This window comes from Nematostella vectensis, chromosome 8 (genome assembly GCF_932526225.1).
Source record: "Nematostella vectensis chromosome 8, jaNemVect1.1, whole genome shotgun sequence".
NCBI lineage: Eukaryota > Metazoa > Cnidaria > Anthozoa > Actiniaria > Edwardsiidae > Nematostella > Nematostella vectensis.
The window spans coordinates 7,288,876-7,307,404 of record NC_064041.1 but is presented as its reverse complement, the minus strand read 5'-3'; the positions used below and the strand labels follow the sequence as shown (position 1 = coordinate 7,307,404).

Here is an 18,529-nt window from a genome sequence, read left to right as displayed (position 1 = left end):
CAACTAAAATTTTCTAAAAAGATACCCATTACAGAAAATGAAGATATGAACTTTGCTGTCTCATAAAGCTCTATGATCTGATGAGCGAGAGGTTCGAAAGAGCTTTTATATAAGAAGCTGCAGAGGGAAAAAAATAAAAAAGCTGTCTTGGCTTTCTATGAAACCTGAATTTTACTTTTGGACCACATTATATTATGACATGAGAAAAAAGAGTTTTTTAAGGTTTGTAAGAAAACATTGAGGTACCCAGGGTTATTGAAAATATTGTAGGTGGTATAAAAATAAGGCATATTTTTTCATGAATAACAGATCCTCAAGGTCCTAATATGTATGTGCACCTTTTTTTAAAATCAAAGCAGAATTCCAGAATAGTCGATTTAAATTTCAAGTGTTTATCAAATATATGATGTTTTTCACAAATTGCTAATACTTAGGGTTTTAGGAGACCAGCTCTCAATTTCTTTAAGTTTTTAGCAAACCAGTTCTCTATTTCTTTCTCCAAAGAAAGCTGGAGTTTACCCAAGTAATTCATTTAAGCCTTGCTCATCTTTACTCTTACAACCGTAAGATTATTTATGTATCGTTATTTTTTTTAATAAAAAATATAACAAAACATAAACAATAATAAATAATACACAATACTTACATAAGGAACATGGAGTGTCTGTAATTATTGTATAAACATCTTTTGTCAGCCAACTTGAATTCTATTGTTGTTTAAGAGCAACCATGCCTGGTACGAAAGCTTGAGGCAAAGTTTGTTTTATTGGAAAGGCTGTTTTACTTCTTTCTGTGAAATTCTGCCATAGATAGCTAGTAATTAGCAGCCGTGTTATAGAAAGATGAGCTTAACAAAATAAGCTTTTTGTGTGGGTGTCACAAAAAGGGCCTTTCCTGCAAGAAACTAGAAGTCGACACAAGGTCACAGCAAGTTTACCTTGTGTCGAGTACTCCAAGCTACAAAGTTGGCACGGAATCAGGGTTGTCAGGTTATGACAGAGCAAACTACCCTGTTTTTGACACACGGCACATCTTCGTTAAGCCACCTCAGCACAGTGCATCCTACAGTAAACACTGCCTTAACACTGATACCAAACCAGAGCAAAATGACCCCCAAGCGGCGAGTCGAGTGCAAATCCTCTATCAGGTTGTTTTACTTTCCCCGTAGGCAAGAAGCCAGAGCCGACGCCTATGACAAACGTCTTTAAGTTTTAAAGAACGGCATCAAGGCCACCGAAAACTAATAGCATTAAAATGTATTTATAGGGTTTCATGTAAGGCAAAAAATGAAAATTAATTAATTGATTTTTATGATGCTTTATAAGATACCCGCCAAAGCTTTAATAGCTCTGACGGAAGAAGAGGAATACGGGAGAATTTAACCTCCCTGCGCCCACAAAGCCAACGAAAAAGAAAAAGGTCAAAACGTCTTAACTCCCTTGTCGTCTTCTAAAAGGTCTTCATCGCTCTGAATTGTTTAGGTTAGTCATCGTTAGTCGTTAAACAGCGCAGATTAGACACCGATGCGAGCCATGGCATGTTACACAGGATGTAACACAGGAACTAAAGTGCATTAAGACAAAGAAATAGACGACAGTAACTCTTCAGGGATCACAAAAGTTCTGAATTTCCAGTTCCCCCATTACGTATTCGTATTGGAGAGAAGTCGTTATCAATTCGCGCTACAGTCACGTTGGCAGTTACATGGCAACTGAAGCTTCACTTTAATATCCCACACCACTATTTTCTCAAACATAAGATCATTTTTCAAGCCGACTTTTTTTTTTGCATGGGGAAACAAATTTTCCAGATCGAGCCGGATAGAATAATGGCGACTGTAACATCGAAGAATAAAACTAGAGCGGGACACAGAGTCTTTGTGACAAGGTTTATGGCCGAGGGGTGCGAGGAAAAGAGCGCGGTCGAAGTACTCAGAGACTTGCTAATGATCCTCAAGACCCCCAAAAATCAAGTGCTTGAATTGATGTCCAGCGATGACGCCTTCACCGAAGGAAATGTAGAAGAGGAGAAGGTGACCCAAAAAATGGGATGGATTGGGGTGGATTCAAAAGCAGTACCCATTCCAATCCTCGCCTGGCCACTGTCGACAAGTTTAATTACTTAAGAATTCTGCTTGGCATGGGGAGCGGTGGCAGGTTTTGACCTGACGGCGGCGAATTACGAGTCGGCAATTGCTCTCCTAAAGAGGCGCTTTGGCCACACAGAAAAAATAAAGAGAGCACACATCAACAAGGCGATGAAGGTGCCGGGAGCCACGAGCAAGAAAGATGTAGCTGGTCTGCGTTTCTTATGGGAGAAGAGAAATCGTTAGTAGTTCGCGCTACAGTCACGTTGGCAGATACATGGTAACTGATGGTAATAAGTGGGATAAAAAACTAGAGTAACTTTCGGAATTTCCACTTTCCTTCAAATGCTCCTATGGGAGAAGAGAAATCGTTAGTAGTTGGCGCTACAGCCACGTTGGCAGATACACGGTAACTGAAGGTAATAAGTGGGATGAAAAACTAGAGTAACTAGTGTCCGAGGATAATAAGGGAGATGGATAACTAGAACTTCAGTCAAGTGAGGACAAATAAGACGGCAAACTTGTCAGGGATTATGTGAGTCCGGAATTGCCACTTTCCCCTGCACACGCTCTTTATGGGAGGAGACGTGTCCTCAGCGGTTCCCGCTACAGCCACGTTTGCAGTTACAGTACATGGCAACTGAAGCTTCATTTTAATATCTCACACCTTTATTTCCTCCAACATATAATCATTTTCAAGCTGATGACCGGATTTAATGAGCTCGATCTTGGCGATTCTAGCTGCGTTTAGTACTTTTTAACACTTTTTAACATTTTGCTAAAAAAAGTGCCTATTTCTGAATTTCATTTCCATACAATTATTGTCCAAAGCTTAGTCAAAATATATAAAATATGTATATCATGTCACAACAATTTTATCTGAGTCTCTATAACGGTGCCCGGTGGTGGTGTGGTAACGGTGCTCTAGATATTTTCAATTTATCTAATATAAGCTTAATGCATTGGAGAATAAACATAAAATGAAAATCAAGGCTAAAGTTAGCAGTAGCCATTCTCATTGACCACAAGTCACCTTTTTTACAAAAAGAAAACGAAAATATAAATGAGAAAGTGCATGAGTGGAAGTTCCACTGATTAAAGGACTCCTCGAGGGCCCTTGCCAAGCCCTAGGGTGCACAAAGAGGAGATCAACCTAAGATTTGCACCTGGAGGCTGCTGCACTCAGTGTCAGATTAAAGTGCAACAATAACCATTATGGTGTATGACTTTCCTTCCGGGTCCTTTGTAAGAAACAAGGGCAGATTATTCTTTTCATGGATCAATATTGATTACAGGGAACAATTTAGAGAAGAACCTACTGTTCATGAAGTGTGGGAACATTGTTTTTCGCTCGAAATCCGTGTACACCAGGAAACAGACCATAATGTGGTCCCTGCCATAACTGACAAGTGGGAGACAATGAGGAGATGATATAGAACATCTTCAGAAATGAATCTCTAGTTGCTTGCGGGGATGGCCGAGTGGACTCAACTGGTTTCTCAGAAAAATATTGTGTTTAAATACAATAATGAAACACTACCTGAACATTATTGTTGACATAGAGGGAGTGGACAAACAAGAGGCTGGTGGCACCAGCATCTTGATGGAAAAGATGGTGTAGTGTAATAGCACACTTTACTATCTCACACTTTAGTATCATGTAACAGAGATGTAACAAACGTCAGGCTAAACACAAGAGTAGGCTTGTTAGTGTTATGAATAGATTATCGAAGAGCGGGTTGCCTTGTTATGTTTGTTTTGTTATGGGCACACTATATTGAAAGCTACATAAAGTACTAGCCCAGAAGAAGACAACGTTGGAAGAGGCTCCCTTCATAGCGTCAATATATATGGAAGCACGGTAAGTAATTATCATTTTGTGGTGATTTTTTAGGCTATAAACAAATCGGTCTATAAACGCTTTGCCTAAGACTCGAATTATACAAAAAATCCTTTCGAATCTGACTAAAAACTACTCGCAACTGATGGACCATTTTTGCAGAAGAGTAAGAACCATCTACAAGCGAAGACGCTGTATCTTGTAGTTATAAAAGTGCCTGCAAAAATACAACCATGCGTAGATAAAGATTTACGGTGGCCCACAGGGGTCAAACACAAATCAAATAGCAAATTACATTTACAAATTGAAAACACATTCGCAAAAGATGAAAACACATTCGCAAATTCAAAAACACATTCGCAAATTCAAAAACACATTCGCAAATCCAAAACACATTCGCAAATTCCAAAACACATTCGCAAATCCAAAACACATTTGCAAATTCAAAAACACATTCGCAAATCCAAAACACATTCGCAAATTCAAAAACAAATTCGCATTCAAAACACATTCGACCTAGGCTCCCTCCTCTATCAAATAAAGTATCGGTTACCAAGTCGCCCCGTGTCCGCCATGTTTTGCAGCAAATGTGGAATCGCTCTTGAAACTTGCTTTGATTTCTGTCCAAAATGCGGCAATTTGCAGCAGCAGCAATTTGACCTCAGGATTCAAACTGATAACACCGGCGCTGTTCCAGCTGAATGATCAACCGAGGTTAAGTTTTCAAGTGTAAACGCATTTCTCCTAACCGGGGTTCAGTTAACCACTAACGCTCAAGTGTAAACACAGCAAGGGATGAAAAGGGATGCGGTACGATATCCCAGATCTTCTTGTAATCCTCTTAAAATCATCTTGTAATCATCTTGTACACACCCTGTAAGGCCTTTAGTTTGTTAGAGAACACGAAAAAAATATGTTACAACTGATGGAGAACCCAAGCTTCTGAGCAAGCAAGAAGAAGTAGACTAAACAGAAAAGGAGTACATAACAACTGGTGATAGAACCCGAGCTTCGACCAAACACAACAGGTCGGAGGAATTTCTAGAGGACCGCTATGACCCCCGAACAAGTGAATCGAGAACACGGTCTGAGATCATCGCAACAATGATCATCAGATCATCTCGTCTGGTTGTTTGGAATGCTGCAAGGCAAGTAAGAAAAGCCGCGCTGTCTAAGGACACAAGCCATCGAACAATATTAAATCAGCTAAACAAATTTTCTTGTTGGGCAAATACTCTTTAATTTTCTCGTTATATGGCACATTTCTAGCGCACACTTAAAAACAGTCTTTGCGCTTACTCTGACATTATTGTGAAAGCGTGTTTCAAAATATTTTCGTGTGATTATTTTGCGATTACTTTCTTTATGAATGAGCGAATTGACCCTAATGACTCGTCTTCTGTTTGCCCTTCATCAAACGATGTTTCGAAATTATGTACCGAAATTATCTATCATCTAGAGAATTGATTGATCATGGATCTTCCAGTTTTTACCGATCAAGATTCATAAATTCATGTTTCCGAATTCGTTAGGTCATTTCTATATTTACAGATTGGGATGAAAATAAGCAAGATCATTCATTTCCTTTACTGCTTAAAGAGAGTGCCTTAACTTGGTATTGTTATTAAGAAACCCGAAATAGACTACCAATCGATGAATTGATAACTGCGCTTTGCGAAAAATATGCATCTGCCGCTGATTAATGGCGCATACTTCAGCTTCTAGAGAATAGAAGACAAGGACCAACTGAAGAACTCGACGATTATGCACATGATATTAGAAAATTTTGCTTACAACTAGATATTCTAAACAAAAACTAGATATATAGTTTGAAACCAGAATTAAAATAATATGTTATTCTACAAGTTCCGAAAACATTGGAAAGCACAAAGTCCAGAAAGAGTTCACCATGAGTGAATTCCCATCACCACAAATCGATACTAAAAACAATTGTCAGCAGAAATTGTGAATCAACTTAAGGATTCTCTTACAAGCTCTAAGCATTTTGCCATAGCATGAATCCGCAATCAAAACGCTATTTGTTAAGCAAATTGTGGCATGGCCTCTATTAGCAGCCAAAATATAAGCAGTGCTGCAAAACGAAACATAATACGAGACGGAGTCAAAGAAGCTTTGGCAGATAAGAAATCTACAAACCAACGCAGAAGACTAGAAATACTTTTTGCAAGGCAAAGCAGAGCTGATCCTTCATGTTATCGAGGCAATAGCAACGACCACACCTTAGCGTTTTTGTAAAAGGTCGCGTGCACAACGGAGTTTCCAAAGACTATCTAACTCGCAGTTGTCAACGGGTAAAATGTATGCTATTAGAACCCCCAAGGTTGAGGAACACCGCCAGCCTCCGTTAAACTAAGGCGGACACTCAATTCACAGTTGGAAAATGAAAGCGACGCTTTGGGGGCCACTAATCTTAGCAAAAGCAAAGCACTATGAAATATTGCTATATGCTATATATAATATTGCTATATGCGTATATTCTATACGAAGAAATGTGAGATATCCATTAATCAACTCGAAATAGAAGATAAGACACAACAAACATTTGTGTTACCTGCGTTACATATTACACATATCCCTAAAGTTGAAGAAGTTTTGTACTTGACTTTTCTACTTAAAGAGGAAGTCAAGAATAATTTGAGCTCAAGTTCCACTTGTACGAAATTTGCGCAAATTTTCGTGGACAGCCTACAATCACAACTCAACAACATATCTGCGGAGAAAAAATGCGGACATTTTACCGGATACTTTCGTATTAAAGAGAATACCATAACTGAGTACACACTCACTACATTTCGAGTTGGAAACACTCCTGTTTCGAAGGAGCTTGGTGACATTAACTCTTTCTAGAAAGCAAACTGTTCAATACCTTTCAAAACGTTGCGTTATGGCTACAGCAGTTTTTTTTTTGCTTAAACCGAACTAGGGTATGTCTGTTTCGAGTGACATGGCATTTGATCAGTTGCTGCGCGCATTAGTTGCTAATTTGTTCAAATGAATTACAATCAGAAAACAAACACATCTGTAGAAATTTTAAGCAACAAAAAATAATCCAGCCTTATGAACAGTACAACGGTAAAAAAAAATAATAACGAAGATATGTGGACGTACAAAAAAATACATATTTAAATATGGTGGCATATAGCGTTTAGCAAGATACCGATTTCTTGGCAAAATCTTGCGTAAGATATGTTCTGCGTAAATCCACTTGAAAGAAAAAAAATGTTTTTCTAGTTATTTAACATTGAAACATCGCCTAGACCTCTTTTGTCCCTTCTCAATCCCTCTTCCATATCGACAGGTAGCAAACGTCGACAGTCCGCATGTACTCCCCTTAGCTGTACAAGTTACATTTCACACAATAGCTCATAATTTAGAAGTTAGTGAGGAAACTGTGAGAAAGACAAGTCGTGTCTAGGGTGGTGTGGGGCTACGCTGTCTATGCCAATTACATTCCAAGGATGCCATTTGACCTGCTGCTATGTCCCGATCATCGACGGAAAGTTAAAATTGACGTTCAAAAAATCATTTCTCACAGGATTTTAGGCAGATTGCTTAAAAACTCGATTCGGGGATAGTTCCATCCCTCTCCCATCCTGTACCGGTGTTAGTGTTTTCGTACTGCTTAAAATCTGAGGTAGTCAGAATTAAGTTTCCAGCCTTGTGTCATTAACATACTTAGTATCGACACGAAATAAGGCTGGTATCGCTCTAAACTCGTAAAATTGAGCTTCTAGGGAAAAAAAAAACACCACAGACGGATACATTTACATCCCAACTAAGTTTATTTCATGAATTAGAGAATAAAGATATAACTAATAGACAGTTATTTGCGCGAATTCGTATGTCCTTAGAAATCCTTCAGGGACGTGGGTGGGAAGCCTGTAGGTGAATTCATTCTCCCAATGCTGTAATACTAAACTTCTTTGGAAACAGAAAACAAGGAAATCAATATATGTTCCCACAGTAACACGTTAGTGGAGCAAGTGGGAGGTGCTAAAACAAGTTTCAGATTACTTTGGCGATGTGGCACCCTTCTTACGAGAGAATGACAATCTTTCTCCCCAGAATCGCCGGCATCTTCTGGAAATTTTTAACGACCCACAAGAACTACAACTCCTTCGACTTGAACTTGCAGTTCTGGTTGATGCTGGTGTGCAATTTGTCACTGCAACGTATTAACTTGCAGGAGATGTGCTACTCATCTTTACATGCTTTTAGCGCTTGTCAGCTGTCCAGCATGCTTTTGCTGTAGGCCATTATCCGTGCATTAGCCTTTGCCAGGAAGATTGCCGATGGTGATGCTGCCCTGAAGAATCGCTTAATTACCGAGGCAAAGGCCTATGTTCAACCTGGATTGAACTTCTTTCGAGAGAAGTTTAATATACAATTTGTCATTGAGACCTGATGCTCGTTCCCTCAAAGAGTTGAAAAACCTTTTATTTGTTAATGATGCCATGATTGCTGCATTGGCAACGGAGCTGCCACTGTATTTGGTGCTGCTGATGGCATTGCTTGTGATAACGAAGAAGATAAACTAACATGGTGGGCAGCACACCAAGACACTCTTCCACACTGGGCTGCATTGGCCAGGAAGGTGGCACTTGTCCAGCCTAGCTCTGCTACTGCTGAAAGGGTTTTCAGCCTCCTCGCTACTTTGTCGGCACAGCAAGAGGCAGCTCTGGAGGACTACATAAAAGCATCTGTGATGCTCACATACAATAAGAACCAGAGGAGAGTCTAAATATGTTCTTGCTAGCTACTAGCTTATCACTTCTGGTATGACTTGCTACATTGCTAGTGCATTGAAAACTACGTTTTACATAAATAGTGCATTATACCATCTTTCCCTTGCATGGCAGTTTTGATGATGTTATTTACATATGAAACATTGACTTTTGACACATGACTGGGGAGATTCACACCCGGCTTGGGAGATTGTTAAGTTTTTTTGTCAAGTTTGAAGTTATTGACAGGCCTTGAGCTTTGATATTTAGTTAAATAAAAAATAAACATATAATATTTATAAGTAATTTATTAATCTAAATAAATCAACATTACTAGAAATATAGAATTCATTACAATATTTTTTCTAAAAGTTGAGTAAAGCTAAAACAGATTACAGTAGATAAATAAATTGATTAGATATTTTATTTTTTTTCTAATCTTAAGCTTAGGCCTTCTAGTTCTAGCTGTTCGCTTGAGATTTCGTTGTAATCAGGCATAAAAGTAGTCGTTTAAAAGGTAGTCCTGTTCGCTGCATAACGGCATACGCATGCCATGGATAACCCCTTAGTTATCTCATTACGTCACCAATCAATGTAAACCCTAGCCATACGTGACCTTAGCTTTATAAACGCAGCAAACTTGTAAAGCCCCTAAGGCTCCCAGAAAATCGACGGGTTCACACAGGTTTAAGTTAGCGCCGCCCTAGGCCAAACTTGCTGTAAAGCGTCCCAAGTTTTTACACACAATAAAAACCCAGCCTTGCGCCTATCTACAATAAAAAGCCAAGAATGGCCAAATGCCCCAACGCGCCCACCCCAATCAGCGAAAATATCCCCTATCCCCCTATCCGCTAAAAATAACAGCATCGGAGCTCGACCTTAAAGTCAATACTATAGTCGGCTGCAACACAATTCGCACAAAAAAATAGGAGGTCTTTGAATTCAAGATATCGAAAACGAACACGCACACATCAGGATTCGGTATGCATACACACGCGAGTACATCCCCGCCGCACAAAGCGATATCGCTAGACCCGAAGTACCGAAGCAGTGGACCCACCTCGCACCCATCGCCGACCAGATTGCATACAGACCGGACAAAGAAATCGGACTACTGTTAGGTTTGGAACGTCCCTGCAGCCTTCAAAGCAACTGAAGTGATCGCAGGGAGCCCTGAAGAGCCCTGGGCCGAGAATACAAGTTTGGATGGACGGTAATCGGTCGAAGTTGCAAAGACGGGGATGATGACGTGACAGCGCATGTGAATGGTGTGCCGGTAGAGAGAAGTCCTAATCGAGCACAACGCCTCAAGTGATACTACCGTACAGCCGCCCTTTGTCCGCACGACACCATCCAAAGATATGACAAGCCCGCAGCAATAACGGCAAATGATGGAGCTTGACTTCACAGAAGTCCACTACGATAGAAGGAAATAAAGAGAAAAAAAATAGAATCAAGAGAGCACATGAAGGCCATCACAACGCCATACGGCAAGCAGGATACCATGTCGTAAACAGTAGATCTGCATTTCCACACACCATCGCTAAGTGCATTACATGCCGCAAATTCAAAGGCATCACGCAAGGTCAAAAGATGGGCGACCTCTCGACAGAACGCGTGACACCATCATCACCATTAAGCTATTCCGCACTGGATGTATTTGGTCCATTCTACGTGAAGAATAGACGAAGTGAAGCAAAGCGGTGGGGTTTGGTGTTCATATGTATGGTCTCCAGAGCGATTTACCTGGAAATGCTAAATAACATGAGCACAGATTCGTTCATCAACGTGCTTCGAAGATTTATAGCATGCAGGGGCAAGGTCCGCGAATTGCGCTCGGATCAGGACCAAACTTCGTCGGAGCAAGCAATGAGCTCGAAACATCGAGCTCAAAAGATCGACCTAGAATCCATCAAGTCATTCCTATCCACCCAACACTATGACTATTTCAAAATGAATGTCCCGCATGCTTCTCACATGGGAGGTGTATCGCAGTGCCAAATTCGCACAATTTGCTCAGAGCTAACATCACTACTTCACGAACACGCTCGTCAGCTGGACGATGAGTCTCTTATAACAGAAGCTGAGAACATCGTCAACAGCCGCCCACTCACAGTGGAGAACCTGTCAGCCCCTCTAGCAGCAGAGCCTCTGACACCAAATCATCTCCTCATGCTTAAAACCAAGGTCGTCCTCCCGCCCCCGGGCAACTTCAAGCGCCCCGACCTGTACTCCAGAAAGCGATGGGGCGCAGTCCAATATCTAGTAAACCTGTTCTAGCTACGGTGGCGACGAGAGTACTGCACACTGCTCCAGAGTCGCCAAAAGTGGAACAAGCCACAGCCTAATCTACGAGAAGAAGATCCTCATGACAGACCCAGATCTACCTCGTAACCAGTGGCCGCTTGCCATTGTCTCCAAGGTGTCCCCAAGCAAAGATAACCTAGTACGCAAAGTCCAAGTGACAGCTGCAAAGGACGGACAACACAAGTGATTCAAGCGTCCCATCCACAAGCTTATCCTGCTATGACCAAAGGAAGATTAGTCAGCTTAGTCTATGACACAATGAACACTCTCCAATTTTCAAGATATAAAGGACATTCCCAGGAATCCCTATATCACTAAAATATATCAGCTTCATTTATAACAAGCAATCATATAATCTAATTAAGGCTATCAATTAACAAATCCTAAATTAAATATCATGATTAATAAAACCAAAATAAGCAATCAATTAGCATCGCAATTCAATGATTTGAATCTGAACATTTTTAAAGCAATTTATACTCCAATTTTTTAATAAATGTAGACAAATCTAGGGAAGCAGTGTAACGGCATCCGCATGCCATGGATAACCCCTTAGTTATTTGTAGTAATCTCATTACGTCACCGATCAATGTAACCCTAGCGATCACGTGGCCTTAGCCTTATAAACGCAGCAAACTTGTAAATCCCCTAAGGCTCACAAAAATCAGATGGGTTAAGTTAGCGCCGCCCTATCCCAAACTTGCTGTAAAGCGTCCCAAGTTTTTACATGCAATAAAAACCTATTCTTGTGGAATTCGTGAGTACTTCATCAAAGTTTTCCCGGATATTTCCGCCACGCGGAGCTGACGCCACTACAACTCGAAATTATCGAAACGGACTCTACTCCCATCAAATTGGCCAAAACAATAGGCAGTAGCGCCTTCCAATCTTCTTCCTGAATATAAAACTTTTGATGTAGTTGTGCCTAGTTAAGGAACCTTTGTTGTTGTCTTTAAAATACAGACCGAAGCAGGGAAAACAGTGTGCTCATCCGTTCATCCGTTCCCCATTTTGTTTTTAAACGGCCCCACAGCTTTCTGGGATTGAAACAGAGAAACCAGGGCTCGAAATAGCGGCCTGCCACTTGCCATATGGCAAGCCAAATTTAGCACTTGGCAGGCCAAAAAAAATAAGGCCTGCCAAAAGCAAATGGCAGGCCAAAAATACCATGTTTTTGCAATGAATTCCGAATCGATTGTCACAATTAAAATGAAAATAACAATGAATTAAAGTTGGAAGTATTAGAAGATTTAGAAAGCGTTATTTCTACACTCATCTTTGTGGAATTAGAAGTAATCGATGTTTGATTGAATTTGGACATCGGCCCAGCTAAACAACACCACAGACACAAAATGTGCCACAAGTTTTCTAGTACTACAAGTTGTAGTCGTTGTTTCCCAAAAAAATCGCTTTACACATCAAATTTGAATAGTGGATTGTTGGGATCCCTGTGTGGACTGCGGCAGGGCTTGCCATATTTGGTAATACACATGAAAGACTGCGGCACACTGCGTTAATATATATTTCCATATTTATTTGGTATCTTGGTATCGCTATTTTTGTTAAACATGCACGCAAAAAAGAAATAATATGGCGTCGAGCAACAAGAAAACGGTAAGAAGAACGGAGAAGTCTACACTTCTCTCCTGGGGATACAATGATTGGCTCGAGATTTTAGAATCTGAGACTCGAGATGGAAGTACGTTTGTGACAAAGATACGATGCAAAATCGGTTTGAAACACGAGTCGAAATTAAAAGCGCAACGGAACTACAACAGTGCATGGTGCTGTGGTACGTCCAACACTAAGAAAGAAACTGTAACAACCCATCTCAACAGTGACTCACACAAATTGGCTGAGACTAGAACAAGAGGAAAAGTTTAGGAAGACACCTGGACCACTCCCTTCATATGCTGCAACAACGATCGGCAGAGCAATTTACAAGCTAAACAACACGGAGAGGGAAAGGCTTTCTAAATTGTTAGAAATTGCATTTGTCATTGCAAAAGAAGAACTTAGGGAACAAAGGGTTAGGGAAAGCTTTGGAAATGGCAGTAATTAGTTGCAACAACAGGGCTTAAAGATGCTACGTACACTGATGCATGGGCAAAACTTTTCACTTCTTCAAAGAAAGACTCGCTCAGCAATATCCTACATCTTGTTGAGATTCTGTTAGTTGTTCCTATTAGCAATGCCACTCTTGGACGAATGTTCTCAGCCATGAATTGTGTCCATACTGACTGGAGAAATTGTTTAGGAGAGAGAAGAGTTGAAAATCTGCTCAGAATCACCGAGGAGGGAAGTGCAATACAACAATTTGACCCAAAGCCAGCCCTTTCAAGATGGTGTAATAAGTGTGCCACCCAAAGAAGACCTTCTGTAGAGCCAAGTGGACCACGAAAAGAACCAACAACTGGATCAAAAAGGATCCTACCTCAATCAGATGTCATAGATACATGTTAAAATTATGTTGTCAAACGAAACTGAATGTTTTGAGAGTTGAAATTACAAATACAAGAGTTTAAATTTAACATGCTCACACCTACAGTAAAAAAATGGGGCAGGTCAAAATATTTTTTGGCAGTTCAAAATTTGCTATGACCTGCCAAAAAACAATTTTTTTTTCTATTTCGAGCCCTGGAAACCATGAAGCCTTTCTAAAATACATTTTGTTTAAATTTGCGCATATTATGTTTTCCAACCTCCGAAAGACTGCCGCACTTCCATTATTATTGAAAAAGGGAAGCCTGTGTGCTGCCCCAGGGTTCTCTCTGTCAAAATTTCCCGCCAAAGTTCAAATAAAATTTATGCCCGATTTGTATGGAGGATTAAATGGTCTCAAATGGAGAAAATTGAAAAAAAAAAATGTCTGAAGTTCTTCAAATTTATCAAGACAAGCAGTTAGACTGTGAGCTCAGAATTGGCTCCGAGTTTCCACAATATTTATCAACAGGCTGCTGCTAAGCAGGAGTTTGTGGTTTGTTTAGAGATCCCTTTCCCATTGGACCATGGTACTGTAGCTTGTATTGACATGCTGAATGCAACATTCAAAGATGGGTTTATCATGATCAGGACAACTTGTGACCACATGCTAGAGGAGACACTACGAAAAAAGGTTTCTGGTTTAGAGCTTGAGTCAGTAGAAGATCTGAAATCTCAGGTGCACGAATGCAAAGAGGGAATTAAAGAATGGAAAAAAGAGGACAGTGCCTTGTCAAAAGCGAAAGAGAAATTGAATGAAGAAATGATAGAAGAAATAGACCACTTGGATAATGAAATTGATAATCTGGATTTAGTGAATAAGGAATTGTCTAAATATATTAACAATCTTCACAACAACAGTGCACAAACGGCAAATAAAATTGATGAAGTTGGTAAAAAGCAACAGGGGAGGAAGATCAGGCAGTTGGAAAACAAGGCGAGATATGCCCTCTGGTATTGTAAGCACTTTGGTTTAGAGCTTAAAGAGATCAAGCTAAAAGCGTGAGATTGTTCTATCCACAAATTGCAATATGACACTCCTGTTAACTCAAAAGGATACAAGAAACTCAGCGAAGATGGAAAGGATAAAGTTGACCAAATTTTATTTCTACTTGATAAATTTTGTGTTTGGGATGAATTATATCATGAACTTACAAGGATCTAGGATCTACCAAGATCCTATTTAATCAAACAAGCCAGAGTTGATATAAACAAAGCCTGACACAAAAAGCTTTCCAGTCCAGTTTCCATGTGCCATGTTTAATTTTACAGCAACACTCACAGAGCATATCAGGTTGCTACTTGAAGAGGCGACAGCTTTAAAAAAATGAAACTATTCAAGTCAAACTGAGTGAAGATGGAGCAAGAATGACAAAAACAACAAACTCCATGATGCTCTCATTCACTCTACTCCAATTTGGGGTGTGAGTTATGTCATCAAGATTCAACCACACGATTGCCATAATAAATGGGCCAGAAAAATATCCTACAGTACACTAAAAACGTCTTTTCTGCCAATTTTTGAAGAGATCAATGAACTGATGGAAAAGGGCACAATGACTGTTGACAGTCAGGAAATATAAGTAGATTTCTTTCCAGACCTCCCAAGTGACCCGCATCTGGCGGGTCAGACCCGCAAATTAACCACCAAACCCGCGGACCCGCCAGCATAATAAAAAACCCGCTTATGTGAAAAATTTTTTGATGAAATCTTTTTCCCTCCGTGACACGGTGTTACCGTGTATATCAATCGAACGAAACCGCAAACAGCTGTTCCAGAATAATTTTAGCAAAACGAAAACGTCACTGAGACCCTCTTGTATCAAGCCGTTTGATTGGCTAATGTCAGAAGGACTGTCGCTAAGAGGCACTGTGGCTAATGAAGAGTCAGAGCCAACCAGGAAAGCTTTTTTAAATGCTGTATTTGGCGGAAACACATTGCTTTGTAACTTGTTTACGCTAGTTTCACACATGTGTTTAGTCTCTTAATATTTGCAGGTATTTTGACGTTTTTTCCCAATTTTCCACAACTTCATAAGTCTAGAATCTGTTAATATAAAGTTGATAACTAAAGTTGACAATGTCTGATAGAATAAAAGAAGGGTCAAGTAGATCCAGTGTCAGTAGTGAGTGCGATCGTGATGTAGACTTTGAGGTTATTGACTCCGACATTGCTGAAATTGAAGATAATGATTATGCTGACCCTAGTAAATCACCACCGAAGAAGAAAAAAAGGTTGCATTCCAAAACGGTTTTTAATCGCGAATGGTCACGGCTGTTTCCTTGTATCCAGAGTGTGAAAGGCCAGCCACATAAAGCACACTGCACGGTTAGTATAATAACATACAGGCGGCAGTAGTAAACATAGAATCTACTATTTACTCTAGATCTATTACAATGTCAATTATGGTCAGGTCTGTTATAGGCCTGTCAGAGTGTCAAAGCATATATCTACATGTAGATCTATATATATCTTAAATTTATAATTTATAAATAAACATTTATGTTTATAGACCTGCAAAAGTAGATCTAATATTATACAGAAATATACAACATGTAAAATAAAAAATCCAGTACAATATTCCTATAGACAGGTCTTTTGAAGTGAAATAATTGCTATATGTCTTTACATAATATTTATGCAAATCAGTGATAAAACTCTGAATCTACACTGAAGATGCAAGCTCTTTCATTATGAACATTAAGTGTAAAAGTGATATTATAATATGTGGAATATATTTTTCAAACAGGGACATTCACAGGTAGAAAGAAAGGTTATTTTTTTTGCTATTTCTGTGTCAAGAATTTCTTTCTGTATTTTTCTCATTTTATAAATATATAATAATATGTACCTAATATGGGAGTAAGTATTGGTCCAGCAGGATATTCATTGTAAATATGTGGTTATTGGGTTATTTACAATTACATATATTCTTTCATCTTATTTTTTCTATAAATTGCTTATAAAGGTGATGGGAAAACTGGTTTTAATGTAGAAGGTGTGAGATAGTAGAATCCTTAGAGCTTATTTATTTCTCTCATCTGAACTTATTCAGAAACTGTCAGGCATTTAGATATATATGGTGTTTGTCAGACGATTTTTAAAAGTGTTGATATTGAAAGTAACTGAATATTTTTTGACAATACATAAATATGATAAATAGTAATTTATTACAATAAATTAATTCATACACTTTATGATTATACATTCAGTTATAGTTTTAATAATTACACAGACTGAGTAACTATAAGTTGCATGAAAATATATATATGTACATGTATACTAGGCGTATATAAAATTTTATATAATATTAAAAACACAATTTTATAACTGAATCACTTCAGGTGATTATCATATATAGCATGTCTTTTACTCATACATATTATTATTACAGGTGTGTGATGCAAGTTTCTCTGTCTGCCACCAGGGAAAGAGGGATGTGGATCGCCATCTTGCAGGGACAGAGCATAAGCGTGATTCAAAAACAACCTCAGAACACAAGTCAGTAAAGTCATTCTTTGTGGCCGACAAGCAAAAAGATGCTGTAACAAACGCAGAGGTACTCTACACAGGGTACATACTAGAGCACAATCTGCCATTTGAGTCAACTGCACATGCTGGAGAGTTGTTTAGAAAGATGTTTCCAGACAGTGAAATTGCCAAAAAGTATGGTTGTGCTCCAACGAAAACAGCTGCCATTGTAAACTATACCCTGGCTCCTGAAATGTTGGACCCTGTGGTACAGTACATCAAGACACAGCCATTCAGCTTGGCTATTGATGGCAGCAGTGACACAGGAACAGCAAGCATGTATCCTCTTGTGGTGCGCATATATGATGTAAATCGCCCCGACCCCCCCCCCCCCACCACACCGCCACACTCCCCACCTACTCCCACACTAACACACCTCACCCCCCAAACCCTCCACTACCCACACCCTCCCACACCCACCTCACACCACTAGCACACTCCTCCCCTATACCCCACACCCCTTACCCCACCTACACACCTCAACTACACCCCAACATGCCACTACCACCACCCCTAGGCATACAGACCCCCACACTACCCCACTACCCCAACACCACACGCCCAAAAAACACACAACCACCCCGCCTACAGCCACCTTCCCTCCTACACATAGTACAAACACATACATACCCACATCCCTCTCACAAATTAAATCTTACTCTATCCTTACCACACAACATACCTACCCACCACTACCACCCAGCTCTATACATGTCACAACCCCCTTTCTCTCCCCCCTCATAACTGGCTAACCACCCAAGTACCCCCCTACTCGAATCACCCGCACCCAACCACCCACCTACCACACAACAAGCACCCCCTCATTCCTTACCCCACAAACAGCCCCATACCAACTTCACCCATACCACGCCATCATACAACCCACCACGATTATTCCATACCCCAGCACAACACCAACACCCACCTAAGCCCCACACACCTACACATGCACTTCCTCCTCCCCCCCTCACATTTTCCTACACTCTCACCTAAAACATACACACCTAACACACCCTATACAAGCCAGACCCCTGCCAACACAAAAACCACAACCCCCCCCCCCCCTTCCCATGGCCACAACACTACTCACCCTACAACACAGCAAACCAACCACACCCTACAGCAGCCACTAGTCCTACAACCAGCGCTCCCTCCAACACCACACCATACAAACATTTACCCCACAGCACAAAACCCTACTACAAACAACCACACCCTATCACCCACCCTACCTACCCACAAACCAACACCTTACGATCACCTAACATCACGATACATTACCACCCACATTTATACCACAACCTCACAAATTTTAATCGTCCCCCGCACCACCACCATTTTAAAACACATAGACCCATCACACTTAATTATAAGCCTCTTCTACTCCACATCCCCCTCACAACCACTCTCACCTATACACCATACCAATTTTTTCACCCACCAACACAGCCATTAGTCATCTCCATACCACACCATATTATTATTATTATTTTTTTGCTTTTTCACCTACCCACCGCACACTACCACAACCTATTCTA

General features: G+C 40.2%; 1 long non-coding RNA gene across 1 annotated transcript in view; it reads right to left on the bottom strand.

Annotated features, from left to right (window-relative positions):
* LOC125570114 overlaps nucleotides 1-18,529 on the bottom strand; it is a 35,829-nt gene that overhangs the window by 1,610 nt on the left and 15,690 nt on the right. The window lies entirely within an intron of this gene.